General features: G+C 40.0%; 1 long non-coding RNA gene across 1 annotated transcript; it reads left to right on the top strand.

Annotated features, from left to right (window-relative positions):
* The first annotated feature begins 8,910 nt into the window (after window positions 1–8,910).
* Window positions 8,911–9,639, top strand: LOC124488070. Its single transcript, XR_006958591.1, has 3 exons — window positions 8,911–9,300; window positions 9,427–9,489; window positions 9,583–9,639. It is a non-coding gene; the product is annotated as an uncharacterized LOC124488070 (long non-coding RNA).
* Window positions 9,640–12,449: the final 2,810 nt, after the last annotated feature.

Raw genomic sequence — 12,449 nt, 5'->3', positions numbered from 1 at the left:
TTCGAGTAAAGACACGTTTCTAAACATATGTTGTCAATCTTGTAAGTTAAAATCAAAACTTTTTTATTACGAAGCATTTGTTGGAGTAACGCAAGTTTTTCAAGACAAAATTACACGATCTGGCTTCTGCGTTTGTGACAGGCAGCTACTGACCGTAGTATGTATGCCTCGTGGTTTGCAGATTTATGTGAAACTTGCCAAATAAACATTAGCTAGCTACACTATGTAGGCTATCCTTTAACCTAAATATCTATAACTTGTTTGGACAATTGGATTGTCAAAGAAAGTCAAACCTTTTTTAGTTATGGAGAATTCCGGTTTAAACACTAATCACTCGAAGGGTATGGAACGCCGAGTTAGTCAAAATTAATTAAATAAATAAATAGGTAAATAAATAGATAAATACATACATAAATAAATATGGCTATGAAATACATTCTGAAATTTAGAAAAAGATGGCAATAAATATATAAATATAGCATTATATAATTATATAGCTGAATCCATTTACCGACATGAATAAATAAATACATTTATTAAATAAATACATTTATTTATTTCAAAATTAGGTTTTTGTAAAGACAACTTTTATTTATTTCATGGGACTTTTATTTCCTAATGCCACATTTATTTACATTTAGTCATTTAGCAGACACTCTTATCCAGAGCGACTTACGTAAGTACAAGGACATTCTCCCGAAGGCAAGTAGGGTGAGGTGCCTTGTCCAAAGACACAACGTTATTTGGCACGGCAGGGAATCGAACCAACAACCTTCTGATTAATTGCCCAACTCCCTAACCACTCAGCCATCTGACCCCCTGCCCACCTTTACACTCCACATTTATTTCTGTGCTGTATTTATTTCCAATCTCGAGGGGGCGTGGTTATCTTCAGACCAACGCAGCTGCACACAAGATCGAAGGCAGATAGGGACACCTACATTCGGTAGATAATGGAAGACATTAGCCGTGTCAGAGATCGCATGCAGGCCTTATAGATCAGCATGGCTTGTCAGGATATATTATTTTGGCACACATAGTGGATTTTGTAGAGGTACTTGGGCAGAAAAGTGCTGTACAGAACATAGATATTGAAGTCTTAAATAGTTTGAAACTTATCGAGCACTGTTCGTGTGCAAGATGTACAGGTAGTGGGGGGTGATTAGTGCCAGGTACTGTTAGCTAACACAGCTAGCAACCGTCGCTACGCCTAACAAAGAAGACAATGGCCGTTTATCAATCCACGTTTTTTTCCGTTCTTGTGTTCTTGCGAACTCGTCGGACGTCATCTTTCGTTTCCCAAGTACGGTTCCATTCCAAAGGACACAAGTCACCAAGAATGCCAAAAATACCCGGAAATGTTCCTGATCCGCCCCTTTATCGAGGATGCATCGGATGGTGACTTGGCCAGCGAGAACGCTTCTGATTTCCCAGAAGTCCTTGCGGACTTGCAAGACCGTTCTCGCAAGGACGCTTGCAAGAACGTTCTTCAAAAGATTGTACTTGTGTTCTTAACGTTCTTCGGATTGATAAACAGCCAATCACTGCCACCGCTACATCGCTGTGCTATTTTGTGGATAGCTAGGTTGATAAGGCACCTAGCTCTAACTATCTAGCCTCACCATTATGCCATACCAGTTTTACCATTTAGTGAGACGAGACCTGGAGTGAAGACAGACCATTCAAGACATTACCCATACCTTTGGATTTACAGTACTGCTTTAAATTGAAGTCATGTTTCTTAACGCTTTGTTAATATTGGCAATTCAAAATTGCAACTAACCAAGACATGTCCAGACCAAGACCCATTTAACACGGTACACAATGCCCAAACCCCAGATATTGGGGTCAGATGGCCGAGCGGTTAGGGAGTCGGGCTATTAATCAGAAGGTTGTTGGTTCTATTCCCGGCTGTGCCAAATGACGTTGTGTCCTTGGGCAAGGCACTTCACCCCACTTGCCTCGGGGGAATGTCCCTGTACTTACTGTAAGTCGCTCTGGATAAGAGCGTCTGCTAAATGACTAAATGTAATATTATAATTTATGTAGTTCTTCAATATTAAATCAAACCACTACCACTAGACTCGTTTTAATGACCAGTAGGTGACAAAACGGGTTTGGCTGTTTAGGGGGGTATTCCAGGTAGCGGGTTTAACAAACTCTGAGATTAACCCTGAACTCTGAGTTGAGTTACTCTAACATGGGAAACTCTGAAAATTTGGTTCCAGAAAAGCTGATATGAATTTGTTTACTCAACTCGGAGTACGTCAACTCAGAGTTAAGCGCGGGCATGAGAACTTTTAAAAGCCAACATCAATGGAGCTCCGATTCTAGGATCCACCATGGCACACGGCGAAAAAAACGTTGCATACTCCACTAAACTTCAGATACAAGTTTTATTTCGTGTTTATGGTCGAGCACATATTCCAGGATAAAAGCAACACGGCTGTAGCAGCGTAGACAAGTGGCGTGGGACACAATTGCTGCCGAGTCAATGCATACATTTGAAGGCAATAGCCAGTCCAGAAATTCAACATTTAACCCCACTGTTTGTTAATATTACAGGAGAAAAAGTGTTCAATGTTTTAATAAATGTAAATACTACGGTAACACATATTTTGCTTAGGCTATACGCTTGTGATTGTAGCCTCGACGTCACCTTAGTTTTAATCATATTCGACATGCTATCAAGTAAATATCAATTGGTGCCTATTCAATTTAGGCACCAATGGGTGGAAACTGTAGTAGCAGTTTCCCCCAACAGAATGTTTTTCATCAAAAGATGATGATGATGATGATTAACTGATTGACGGGGAGACATTGACTGCTGCCGCAGAAATGGATGCAGAGAATTTTGTATGTAGCTACTGGTAGTTCTCTCAACATCTACTTTTATTTACAGGCTTGTACGGAATTGTCAGTTACACTGACATTGTGAGAATAATTAATATTAAAAAAACGATTTGCACATTCTGATCCTGTTGAACAGACCATGGATGCTGTACACAGTGAGATGTTCATTTAATGGCAAGTGAATTTTGCATGTGGAACTGTGAAATGTAGCTAATGTAATCTCATGTATACCCAGTTACAAGTAAATGAGTTGTACAAATTGCACCTCGTGAAGAAAGTGCCAAAAACTGACCAAGAGATGGTGTAGGCCTACTTAAGGTAGAAGAATAAAGGCTAATCTCCTAAAAGATTTACTGGAACACCAGTTACGGGAGGATGCATGGTCACAGGTGATGTTAATTGTAGGAACAATAACCTACTTTAATATTAATTGTTGAATTTGCTGAATTTCTATTTTGACCAAGAGATTTTGTACATAGGGCAGAAGAATAAAAGCTGATCTTGTAAGGCTATCCACCTGCCCCCACCTCAAGTCTCAACTTGATGGCTCTCACATCTTTGTAACTTACTGTAGCATTGCTAGACATGTTGATAAGTAAGGGTCAAGATTCTGGTGTGATTGTAGTTGTTCTTGGGTATAAAAGGAATTGTGAAGCATTGTTCTGTGGATTGTTGATCTCCTGAGACCTTCTCCTCAGCTCTGGCTTGGCCTAGGCCTACTCCTTCTTCCTCACCTCATGCTTTCTATCTCTGGTTTACAATAATCACGGTAGAGTAGGCATAAGAGTTAACTTAATTGATTGCATTCATTTGCAATATGATAAAATGATAATATGATTTAACCTTAATTTGACCATTCTTGCTCTGATTTAACCCAGAGTCAAATAACTGTAATTCCATTGGTATTGGCATTATTTGGTTAATGTTAATACACTGTTCAGTTCCCATCTTCCTTCAAACCATCGGGGAATTAGTTTCGGTTGTTTGGCCAAGATATTGACCCCCAACAATGTTGAAATAGATTTGCTGAAATATCAGGTACAGGACGGTAGCCTACACCGTGTAAATTGTAGGAATCATATGAATAATTTAAATTGTAGGAACAATAGCAGATAGAAATAGGCTACTCATTGTTGGATTTCTATTTGTAGGCAATAAAGAAGACCAAATATAATTTCAATTATTTTTCTTTATTTCAGTGGTAGGTATTTCAGGCTTAGGTATTTATCAGGGAATTAAAGTACATCAAACCGCAGTCTTAAAATCGTCTCCCGGCGTATAACTAAGCGAATTAAATTTTGTTCGGGATCGCTTGGCTGAACCAGGAAATGATATGCCGTGTCTGCCAACGCTATCAGGCTAAGAAAGTGGGGGCGGATTGGTTGAAAGCAGAGTTTATGGCGTGAAATTAGTGCCAGGAGAGCGAGCTCTGTAAAAACGATTTGTAACTTGCAAAAAAGATTTGTGTCTCTGTAGAAAATGATTTGTGTAATTGCAAAAAAAAGTTTTGTCTCTCTGTAGAAGAAAAAGATTTTTGTACTTGTAAAAAAAAGTTGTGTCTCCGTAGAAGAAAAAGATTTGTGTACTTGTAAAAAAAAAATTGTGTCTCCGTAGAAGAAAAAGATTTGTGTACTTGTAAAAAAAATTTTTGTGTCTCCGTAGAAGAAAAATATTTGTGTACTTGTAAAAAAAGTTTTGTGTCTCCGTAGAAGAAGGCGGGAACACTGCTCCCAAAACCATCTAAGCCAATCAAATATAGCCATTTCTGTGTCTAGTATCATTGGACATTTTCGTCTGTCTATCACACATGACCTAGGTCGTAGTAAGTTTAAGAGTTTATATATATGTATACGGGTATTTAATTAGACAACCAGTCATTTAACCTACCATTACCTGGACAATGTGCAGCTTGTCCAAAGTAGCTGCACATTGCACAGACCAAAACCTGTGTCACAAGTCTCGTTTTGGTCTCGTCTAAGGCCAGGAATACACCAGGCTTGTTCAATTTGCATTATATATTGTCTAGACAAATGTAGCATACCATTTCATTGAACGTTTTGTTATTGTACGAGGTTTTATTCACAAATTCAGCAGGCAGAATTGTGTGTCCAATGAATTTTAAAATGTTTGACCTAACAACTGGGTCAACCTTAAATACCTTTCACGTTATTTACATTATAATGTCCTCCACAAGCATTCACTACATGTTACTTTTCAGAAAATCCTCCGTTGCTATGAGGAATTAAATGCTGCGCTACAGCTACTGAGCAGGTACACATTTGAACCGCAGGTGTCGTAGTTCTGCCAATTTAATCTGAACCCAGATAACTATGTTACACTGGCAGTAAATAATACATTTTGAATGAAAACCATTATACTTCGACCCAGTTCCCTGCCATTTAGCTTCACATTGTCCAAGTAATGGTAGGTTTAATGACTGGTTGTCTAATTAAATACCTGTATACATATTTACATTAAAAAACTATTAAACTTACTACGACCTAGGTCAAGTGTGATAGACAGATGAAAATGTCCAATGATACTAGACACAGAAATTGCTATATTTGATTGGCTTGGGAGCAGTGTTCCCGCCTTCTTCTACGGAGACACAACTTTTTTTTACAAGTACACAAATCTTTTTCTTCTACGGAGACACCATTTATTTTTTGCAAGTACACAAATCATTTATACTGAGACACAAATCTTTTTTGCAAGTTACAAATCTTTTTTACAGAGCTCGCTCTCCTGGTACAAATTTCACGCCATAGAGTTTGGCATGGAAAACCTGCTAGCGAGCAGGTTAGTTTCAAGGAGTAAGTTACCATGGAAACTTACCAAAAGGTTTCGTTACCTCTCTTTCTGGAATGTGGAACTCGGAGTATGCCTCTTTTCAAGGTTAAACAATTCAAAGTTTTCATTAAACCCGCTACTTGGAATACCCCCCAGGTCTGTGCCAATACAGCAACACTACCTAGCTGAAATGGCCACACTGATGTCGTCCTTTAATTATTTTTCCAGCTAGCAAGCCGGCTAGCCATCCACTTAGCCTACAGTTGCCGTCTTTAGACCGGTGATAGCCAACATACCACCTAGGAAGACATAGTGGTGGCAGTGATTGTTAGCTTTGTAGACGAGTTACAAGTCACACGAGCTAAAGCAATGTTTCCAAAGGTAACTTTTGCGCTACGTCGCTGCTATCAAAGTCCATACCTAAGCTACTAGGTCTCCGCTATCACTCCCATTGGGAACCAATGATAAAAAGGCAGAGACGACACAGACATTGTGGGCAAAGCTTGTCTACATTGTATGCTTTTCGGCAGTGCGATGCCACTTGTCACCCCCCATACAGGTAGCTCTACAGCTATCCCCTTAGCACAGGTACTGGACACCCGCGGCGTTGTCGCCCTGGTTTCCAGACTACCTGGTTTCCGTAAGCATGCGAGCTGTGGGTTCCCTAACAGCAGCAGTTGCCGTTGACCTCTATCACCAGATTCGTCATAAATTCAATATTATTGGCGAATTCAAAGTCGCATCTCATATTTGCTGCTGTAGGTGTGACAATATGTCAGGCGTAGCCATGCTCCGTCACAACAAGGTGTCATTTGCCACTCGCTGGGCTCAAACGCACGACCCCTGACCTGCCATGCGCGACCACTACCAGCTACGCCAAACAAAAGCTAGCTATTCGTTGACGCGGGTGGCCTGTTACATACCTGATTATGGCGTGAAATTAGTGCCAGGAGAGCGAGCTCTGTAAAAACGATTTGTAACTTGCCAAAAAGATTTGTGTACTTGCAAAAACGATTTGTAACTTGAGAAAAGATTTGTGTCTCTGTAGAAAATGATTTGTGTACTTGCAAAAAAAGTTGTGTCTCCGTAGAAGAAGGCAAGATTTGTGTACTTGCTAAAAAGATTTGTAACTTGCAAAAAAAAAGTTTCTCTGTAGAAGAAAGGCGGTAACACTGCTCCCAAAACCATCTAAGCCAATCAAATATAGCAATTTCTGTTATCCAGTATCATTGGACATTTTCATCTGTCTATCACACAAAGAACGTCAGCAAATAAGAACAAAACTAGAATGCTGATGATTTCAATGGCGAGTCATTTGGTAACGTTTAGTTGTTCAAAATATCCATGGGCAGGTATCTTTAATGCAACATTTAAAAATTATTCAGTTAACACACTCTTAGTAGTATAAACCAATGTATAAGGGTCGTAGTAAGTTGAATCGTTTTTTAATGTAAATATGTATACGGATATTTAATTAGACAACCAGACCATGTTGTGTCAGTCCCTGAAGATGCCTGGAAATGATTACAATTATGCCATGTTCAGCTTGTCACTGGAGTCCTGCATATCAACCTGTGACACAGGTTTTGGTCTTGTCTAAGGCCAGGAATACACTAGGCTTGTTCAATTTGCATTTTATATTGTCTAGACAAATGTACCATTTCATTGAACGTTTTGTTATTCCACAAGGTTTTATTCACAAATTCAGCAGGCAGAATTATGTGTCCAATGAACAATTTGACTTAACAACTGGGTCAACCTTTAAATACTTTCACGATATTTACATTACATATAAGCATTCTATAAGCATTATATAAGCATTCATTACGTTACCTTTCTAAAAATCCTCTGTTGCTATGAGGAATTAAATGCTGCGCTACAGCTACTGAGCAGGTACACATATGAACAGCAGGTGGCGTAGTTCTGCCAATTTAGTGGAATTTAATCTGAACCCAGATAACTATGTTACACTGGCAGTAAATAATACATTTCGAATGAAAACCACTATATTGCGTGTTTTCGCGCCAGTTCCCTGCCATTTACCTGCACATTGTCCAACTAATGGTAGGTTTAATGACTGGTTGTCAGCCAGGTGTCAATTTGGTCGGGAAGTTGGGTCTGGAGGGTCTCATATTGGGGACAACTACAGAAAACCAGAATCGGGACGGACCAATGAAATTGCCAGGGCGGGCTTTATACGATGATGGACAGATGATCAACAGTAATGTAATCAACAACGTCACAAAAGAGCGCTTGGGTTGAATTCGTTTTCAACAAACAACATATTACGTTGCTCTGATTGGTTGTAGGCCTATCTAATTGAGCGAAGAGGCATTTGTTTTACGAGTTCGGTTGAAACACGCCCCGTAGTCACAGCCCAACGGAGAGTTTTCAGACTCATATTCTGACTAGATTTATGAGAATGACAACGTCAGGCTAGGGGGTTTTGGCACTCCGCTTCGCATCGTGCCTAACAACTCCCCTTATCTGTTCTAAAATCAGCGCAAAACACGGCCTTTTGGGGCTTATTGCTTAAATAACCTTTCAAGTTGTCCTCATAACATAACATTCCATATTACTGCGCATCGAATATTTCAAATTAAAAAAGACGTTACAAGTTACACGGTAGCAAGCAACCTAGTCGTAAAGAGAATGGCAACATTTGTTCTGAATTTTGATTTGCTGGGTGGGCTGACGTTTAACGAGTGGTGGAAGACTATTAACAGAATGGAGGAGAAAGAGTTTAAAAAGACCACGCATGCAGAGAAGACAGAGGCTGAAATTGAAGCGTTAGCAAAGGCAAGGAATGAAGCCGGCACTATAAAGACGATATGGGCCGTCCACTGTTTTCAATCTGTTGCGTGGCAACGATTTATGTAGGAACTATACTTTGTAGTGGCGGAAGAATGACGGTTTATTATTAAACTATTTTGTTTCTTAAATTTGATTGTCTTTATTTATGAAACCATATCAAATATTTGTAGTAACAGTTTTAGAAAAGCAACAAGGCCCGCAAGTCCGTGTTTCGCGCTGATTTTAGAACAGGTAAGGGGAGTTGTTGTGCACAACGCGACAGGCTTATTGCTTAATTAAACATTTGCTTCGCGTGCGCATAATTTGCACGTCACCTTATCGGCCAGGTACATCGGCAGAAAGTTTCATATCTGCAGATGCCGATAATTCAGTTTTGAAGCTTTTATCTGCTGATACCGATGACGTGCCGATATTATCGTGCATCCCTAGTTATCACCGGAGATGACTACCAGGAGCATGAAGAAAAGGAGCAGGCTGCAGCTACCCTCAGGGCGTAAAAGGCAGAGGAGAGGAGCGAGAGGGCCCGGTTAAAGGCGGCCCGCCCCACCATCCGCCAACAGACCGCCACCGGCAGAAGGAACACCCCCGCAACCTCCTCCACCACCATCACTGGCCCTGGAACCACCGCCGGCAGGAAGAGGCCCCCTCCAGCTGCCGTGCCTCTGCACCCCCAAACACCTCTGCTGTGTCCATCTCTGGCAACACCATCGCCAGCCCCTTAGACACTGCCCCACTCCTACGAGGCTCCCCCAACATCAACAAGGGTCCGGCGCCCTTCCACTTGACTGCCTGCCTCTACCATCCAACTGCCCTCCTCCACTGTAAAAAGGAAAAGATCAGCGGGTAATAGATTATTGTAATGTAATCATTATGTTTTGTATTAGCACAGTCTAGATGTTTTTCTTAGAATGAAAAAATATATATTTCACGTCTTGAAACTTATAGGATCTCTAAATGTTCCCCCTGTAGCCAGTACACCTCCAACCCATCCTCCCTCCACAGCTTCATCGCATTCAGATCATCACTCATCTGGTAACAAGTCTAAATCATTAATTTTTTCTTAGTGCAAAAAAGAAAAAAAAAGCTGATAGTAAAATAAACTCATTTTACTTTTTTGTGTGACAGAGCCAAGAACCCGTTCCCCGTCCTCCTCGTCTTCCCAGGAACCAGCACTCACCCGGCCCATGACACCACCAACAGGTAAGCATGTGAACCCAGTGTAGCCAATCATGTGTATTGATCTGTCACAGCTGGTGTGTATTGAAGTGAACGCAATGAATATAGAATTGTGTAGTAAAGTGTACTACCTCTACTTTGTCTTCTTAGCTGGACCATCAACAGTGGTAGAGGATGGGGTCAGTCTCTGTCGTCGTGTTTGGAGACTGAACCCCCTCAAGAATATGTTGAGGTGGTGTCATGGGTCCAGTGTGAATACTGTGAGCGATGGTTCCACTCCTCCTGTGTGGATTGGGAGGATGAGGAGGATGGGGACTTCTACTGTACATATTGTGTTGAATGAATGAATGTGTAATTAAATTAATTTATTTGATTTGCTGTGTCTTATCATGCTTGGTTTCATGTAAACAAACAACCTACATTTTAAATGTATATACTTAACCTAATATAAATAATGTGTAAATGTAGGACACCAAACACTACTTTTAATAGTTAAGAGACCAAGTTTAAACAAATAGGGTATCGATACACTCAAATTGGGAATGATGTCCTCAGCTGAAGCTCTGGACGTTCTGCACTGGACATAAGCCTATGGTTTGAGAGCATGTTTGAATATAAAAATAACTAAGTAAAAATAAGTAGGAGGCTGTAATTTGGTATACATGCAATATAAGGTGTATACACATCATATATTTACTTCATTTTGTTGCTGTGGCAACTATTCTTTTACAAACTAGCTGGAAAAAAAACGGTCTCGACCGTTAATCGGGTCTAGAAAGTTAGGGTGGACGATAATGGGACCCCCTGGCAAACTGCCAAAATTAGGATTCTTTTTTTGGGGGGCATATCCTTATTCGCTTTTATAACTGGAATGTTGTAATATACATGTGTGAGTATGTATTAAAGTACAATTCTTTGACTTGACGTTTTTAATTAGTATTTTATCAAAGTTTTCGTGAAATTTCTATATAGCGTCGAGAGCAAGGTGGACGATGATGGGGCCCCTTACGCTCGGCTCATCGCGTATTTGGGGTTGTCTTGAGGCAATAGCCACATTTCCCACGACACCACAGCCCCGTATGAAACTACATCTTACAAATTACTTAAATCGTCACTGTGAACCCAGACAATAGGTTACAATTAAAATACGCTAAACCCTAAAGGAAGATTCTTATTGTGGCTCTCTACACTTGCCGTGTTGTACATAAACACGGTACTCGATAAGTCTCAAACCATTTAAAAGGGTGATTGACTGTTTTTTTTGGCTATTTCACACTGTTCCTCTGGTCTCCGAATAGGGTATGTAACATTGGTTGGGTTGAAAATGGCCCAGGTGCTGTTCTATGCCCCCTGATAGATCCTCTGAAATTTTCCTGGGAAAAAACACTAGCCTTTCTCCTTTTATGGTATGCTCATTAATATTTAGATAAGCTGCGCGCTGATTGGTTGGTTTTCAACTAGTAAAGCTGGGGAGCAAAAACGCAACCCCAAGCCAGCTCGGCGCCCCAAGCAATTGCTTGTTTTGCTTGCCATGTCGCGACGGGCCTGTGCATGTGTCGTAATTTCTTCCCGGTACGGCCAGTACCGGCTTACTTTCACCCCTGGTCCACGGACTGACGTCAGTCCGGTGGCTTTGTTGAAAAGCTAGCATTTTACAGCCAAATTTGTTCATTTTGAGATTCGCATAGGAAAGAGGTGTCAATGGACTTTGAGGTTCACTGTATGTTCATTTTACCCACCGAACTGTCGTTATTCAACTATGGCGTAAGGTACAATCGGTTTTGCAATCAATCGCCCCTTTAACACTTTGTGGTCAATGACTATGTTCTGGAGAGCACTTATCCACCCAAGTACCTCTACAAAATCTACAATGTGTGCCAAAATAATATATTGGCACACAAGCCATGCAGATCTATTTAATCTATAAGGCCAGCATCTCTGACGTGACTAATGTCTTCCATCTTCTACCGAACCAAGGTGTCCCTATCTGCCTTCCATCTTGTGCAGCTGCGTTGGTCTGAAGATAACCACGCCCCTCTTGTTTGCATGTGAGATTGGAAATAAATACGGCACAGAAATAAATCTGGTGTGTAAAAGTCTCAATAAATAAATAAATGTGGCATTAGGAAATAAAAGTCCCATGAAATAAATAAATGGTGTCTTTACAAAAACATAATTTTGAATTAAATAAATGTATTTATTTATTGATGTTGGTAAATGGATTCAGCTATATAATTATATAATGCTATATTTAAATATTTATATATTTATTGCCATCTTTTTTTAATTTCAGAATTGATCTCATAGCCATATTTATTTATGTATGTATGTATCTATTTATTTACTTGATTTTGACTAACTCGGCGTTCCATAGAAGGGTCATATCTTTCTAACCAAATCATATATTTATAATCTGGGTGCTGTTCTACATTGTCCACAATTATGTATATTTCATATGCACTAAGTTGTCCTCTATCTTATAATAAAAGTGGTTGAAAATGAAGATGTAGCCTATGGACGAAGATTATTATAAACATTGATGCATGACATGTTATTGTTTTCTCATGATGTCCCTTAAATAATCATACATATTGACTCTACTACAGTGTGCCCAAAAATATGTGTGCAAGCGTGGTAAAATTTTTGGACGCACAGATGCGAGCAAGTTTTAACCATAGACATACCGTCTATAGTTTTAAAGTATTGCAGCTGTCAGTTACGTGAAAAGAGGTGGTGGAACTCGAAAATACTCAAACCATTATTTGCAATGGGAAACGTTTATTCCTTTCAACTAGCAATAATCGTGACTTGGATAC

The sequence above is a fragment of the Hypomesus transpacificus genome, unplaced genomic scaffold (genome assembly GCF_021917145.1).
Source record: "Hypomesus transpacificus isolate Combined female unplaced genomic scaffold, fHypTra1 scaffold_118, whole genome shotgun sequence".
Lineage (NCBI taxonomy): Eukaryota > Metazoa > Chordata > Actinopteri > Osmeriformes > Osmeridae > Hypomesus > Hypomesus transpacificus.
Note: the sequence above shows the minus strand (reverse complement) of the source record. Positions and strands in the feature narration are given on the sequence as shown.